This window comes from Rhinopithecus bieti, unplaced genomic scaffold, assembly GCF_001698545.2.
Source record: "Rhinopithecus bieti isolate Rb0 unplaced genomic scaffold, ASM169854v2 scaffold_27010, whole genome shotgun sequence".
NCBI lineage: Eukaryota > Metazoa > Chordata > Mammalia > Primates > Cercopithecidae > Rhinopithecus > Rhinopithecus bieti.
The window spans coordinates 2,619,964-2,624,844 of NW_016812757.1; positions in this window are offsets into that span (position 1 = coordinate 2,619,964).

A 4,881-nucleotide genomic window follows, 5' to 3' on the forward strand; every position below is an offset into this window, starting at 1 on the left:
GAAGAGGAGTGGAGAGGAGAGGAGAGGAGAGGAGAGAAAAGGAAAAAGGAGAAAAGAAAATTCTTAAGAAAGTACAGATGAATGACTAGACTTTTTTAAACCTAAGCTGACTTAGGGAAAAATCTGCTACACAGATTCCAGGGAGAAAGGATTGAGGTTAGTATTCAGGACAGCTTTGGCCAAATTTTGAGAAAATGTTTATTCATTTTAATGTCACTGTGGAGTGCTGTGGAGGTGAAGGACTAAGAAATGAAGACGCAAGTGTGAAGAGAGTACACACTCCAAGAGTTTACAGTGAAGAGCAGGAACATTTGCAGCCCAAGGCATGCAAGGAGCCAGGGGCCGTGTGGTTTTCACTGTGGTTTTCTGCCTCTTATCTATACAGTCCCTTCTTTTTTCTAGTGTCTAGAGTTTTTCAAACTTTCAGACAATCTACAATTAAACACCATTTTGTTCTTTTTTCCCAGAGCTAATATGTTCCTTTTAAATACCACACTTCTGTCAGTTCACAAAGTTTGGGGTGGGAGACAGTTTTGCCATTAAACTCTTTCTGCCATCTTGATCCCTCATCCTTATAAATTTGATGGCCCATGGGTTCTAATGTGCTGACATGCCTGTTCCTCCTGGGGACACAAAATTAGCGCAATGAAGAAAATTTGTGGTGGTAATTTCCAGTGTGTAGAGTTACTTGGGGCAAGTGAGCTGTGCCTCACTCCCCAAATTCCACTCCTTACTAACTTTGCAATAAGAAGGCTTTTCAGAAGATGCCATGTGAGCCATACAGGCAGCTTGTAGCGATAATAGAAATATAATATAAAAGATGTATTATATTATATATATATAAAGTATACATAAAAATATAATCCTAACCCCCCACAACTGACCGAACGGATCCCCTATTTGCCAAGGGGACCCCAGAGAAACCTTGAAAATGAATTCCCATCAGTGACTAGACAGGAAGCTGGGCACACCTCATTATACCCCCTCCATTGCAGTTTGGACCCCACACCAATCAGTGTTAATTTCAAAATAGAGACCAAAAGACTGAAAGAACAGACTCTTTGAGACTATAAGATACCAAATGATAAACAAGCCACGCCAGGCAAGGGTTAAGTCAGGCACACAGACGTAAAGCATAAAGTCTGTTCCAACTGCCACAGGTTTTTTTTCTTTTTCTCTAACAGCTAAACAAGCACTGGCCTCGAGATAAGCCATGTTGAAGCAGCTGCAGCTCCCAGCCCTGAGACACGGAGACCCCCTGTTCCACCTGTGGTAACTACGGCTTTGGTTGGACGGGAGACTGATTTAAATCACTGTCTCCTGATAAGAAGACCACCGACCATGGGCTAGTTCTGGCTGGTTTACAGAGCCTGCCCACTTAAATGCCTTCGTGTCCTGAAACGACCTTTCAACATGAGGTCTAATTAAAATACATTTAAATATTAAGTCTCCACCCCAAGGTAAAGGTAAACGTAGCTTGTATGTAACATGCGTGTTTATTTGGTGTGAATGAATTAGGACTCTCTTCATGAATATTCATGGCCCTTCCTATAACCTGTTGAATATGTATGTTAGCCAACCAGTTCGGCTTGAAGCTCCTGTCCCAACCTCTTCTCCTCCAAAGTGCCTGTCTCAGTCTTTCCTAGAAGCTACACTTCTCAGCGTGCAGGATGCACCTTGCAGGCTATAAGCCTTTACAAGAAATAAACTCTACTCTCTAAATTTATAGACTGTGTGATTTTTTAAGGAGACAAAAATAACACATTACTGAAAAAAATACTTATCTGCAAGCTGCACTATCTGTGCTTTTAATTTGGTTCCACAACATTCCTAACTCTGAAGGTTTTGGAAGTCAGCTGAACCATAAAATGGTTAAAACAATTTTAAATGTCAACTTATGTGTTTTGTGTTTTAGAAATTTGTCATATCCCACAAATTCAACTCTACAAAGATTTTATTTATTTTAGGGTTAGGTTAGGGGTGATTAAGGAAGCTGATATTAATGTTTGTCCTCATTATAATAGTAAGGATGACATTTATATTTCTTCAAAACTAATTAATTTCATCCTACATCCGCAGAAGGAGATGGGACAGCTTCCTCACTATAAGAGCTTTCCTGACAACTTCGTAGCTATGGGCTCTGGGAACAGAGCTCGGTAGCCTTCGAAACTGTGGTTCTACAAGCACATGGGATTGCTTCACACATATGCAAAGCCTGCAGGCTCCCACAGAAAGTAAACCACAGTTCAAAACTCATCTTTAAAGCTAGAAAATAAATGCCAACCTGCTATTTTCAAGACCTGATGATAAAGCAGTATAGGCCAAAAAAAAAAGAAAGAAAGAAAGAAAAGAAAGAAAAAGAGAAAGCTTTCTAGATTCTAAAGAGTAAACCTGCAGGAAAGCTAATCTGAATTTCAAAGGCAGCACTCACCATTAATTAATTATAAGGCTCCAGGGCCCCCAGAACAGTAGCATAGGAAAAAAGAAAATGAATTCAGGCTAAGTGCTCACACTACAGAATAACCCACAGGAATTGTTGTCCAACCAAGAAAGTTACAAGTCACTAAAATTCCCCACAGGGAGAATTCTGGCCATGAGAAAGGAGCTGGGGAGACCCAGCCATCCTCCACCGGCCCCTCCTCAGCCCCTGGAGTCCTGCTCATTCTTACCACACACACTGAGGTTCACAGGCACACTCCTATTTGGCCTTAGGTTTTCTACCATTTCCTCAAATTGCAGGCTTTAATAGTTCTCTGGTTTTGCTTTCATTCTCCTTAAGCCTCAGACATAACTCACCTCTATCGTCCTCAAAAGAGGGACCACATGCCATCCCCTGTCTGGCTTTCCCTGATCTTGTCTGGTGAATACACTTCAAGGAGTCCCATGTGAAATTCAAAACCAAAGGAAGGAAATAAGAAAAGGGAGGAAGGAAGGGTGGGAAGGAAGGAAAGGAGGGTGGAAAGCAAGGAGGAAGGAAGGGAGAGAGGGAGGGAAAAAAGTCAGAATGGGAAGTGGAAAAGAGAACGTCTGTGTCTTAGTGGGAAATGGCACAGAGAAGAGGAAATCTGTTTTCTCAGCCAAAATTGCTGGAGAATGCACAAGAAGGGAAGGAAATCAGAAGGTTTGACCTCCTCTGTGCCGGGGTACCAAGCTAGTGCTGTGTCTGTACGTAGCTCCCCAGACAGCTATCTCATCCTTTCATCCTCAGAGCCTTGCCTATTCTGCAGATAAAGAAAATGAGGTTTCGAGAGATTAAGCCCGCTGCCTAAGGTCACGTAGCTAGACATGACTGTACCAAGGTTTGAGCGCCAGGATATTTCTGGTTTCAAACTCAAAGGCACTTCTAGAATTTGGAGCCGATTTAGCAGGCACAGTGTAAGCTGTCGATGGTTTGCAATGCTTAGAAATGCCTCCATCTAGCACACAGACCTGCACAAGAAAGCCTTCTGCACACCAGCAATTATGATTTCAGATCCATGCTGCTTCAACTGCAGTAGCTAATTAGATCAAGACAGGAATCATGACACAAACCATAGTTCAAACTAGCTAATTAGATGAAGATCAATATAAAATCTTCTTTAGACAAAGGTACAATTGGACATTTCTGGCAGGGATATCTGCATGTTGAGTCAATAAGATAAGGACAAAAAACACATGTTAAAGAGTGTGTGTGTGCCAGAATCCTTTCTCTGCTCTCTTTAATGAAGTGAGCAATACCAGTTCCTGGGGAAATAGAAGTGAATTAAATAAACAGGGACAGTTTAGCGCTGGATGCAAAGGATTGTGGCTCAGGGTTAGAAGATGCACGGGCTTGGTTATGTACCCTTTGGAGCCTCAGTTTTCTCATATTTCAATGGGTCTGCAAACTACCAAGATGATTCGTAAATCTTTACTCGAGACTTGGAAGCTTATGTCTGTTTTCACACACCATGTGTTTTTTGATTCTCACGGCAACTCTTAGACGTGAGTGCGATCATTATTATATTCACTTACAGAACAAGAAAACGGAGGCTTTTAGGTGAATTTGCTCAATGCTTCCCAGCTAAAATGAGGAGACATCGCACAGATTGTTCTAACTCCCAGTGCTTCTACGTTTGCTGGTATAGTCCAGTGACAATACGGAATCCCACGTCCACTGTGTCATTAACTGACCACTCCACCTTTTGTGAGTCTGGAGCCCTCGTCTGCAAATCCAAAGTGTTCGATGAGTGGTTTTTAAACTTTGAGTATCTTAGATTGCTCTGAAATTCCAGTGAAGTCATGAAATATGCCCCTGGGTGAAGGAAGCTCATTCACAAAACATTCTGTATGGTTTTCGGGCATTTGCTGCTTTTTCGGTCTCACCATGACCTCTGTAGGGGGCTACCCACCAGAGGCCCCCCTAGACGAAGTCGAAAGCCATTCTCACACTTCACATCTCAGGATCCTGTGCAGAAGATTTCTCCTAAAGAGAAAGCTGTTATTATATCTCATTTGACATTTTACCCTGAGGAAAACAGACTATTAAATAAAAATAAATAATGCAAAAGTAAGGCACTTAAAACATGTAAAAAATGTACCATTGGGCTGAAAATAATGGCTCGCTCCCGTAATGCCTGCACTTTGGGAGAATGAGGCATGAGAAGAGCTGAAGGCCAGGAGTTTAAGACCAGCCTGAGCAGCATAGTGAAACCCTGTCTCTGCCAAAAAAAAAAAAAAAAAATAGAGAAAATTAACAAGCTGGGCATGGTAGTGAGCACTTGTAGTCCCAGCTACTCAGGAGGCTGAAGCAGGAGGATCACTTGAGCCCAGGAGTTCAAGACTGTAGTGAGCAATGATAGTGCCACTGTACTCCAGCCTGGGCTACAGAACAAGTTACTGTTTAAAAAAAAAAAAAAAAAA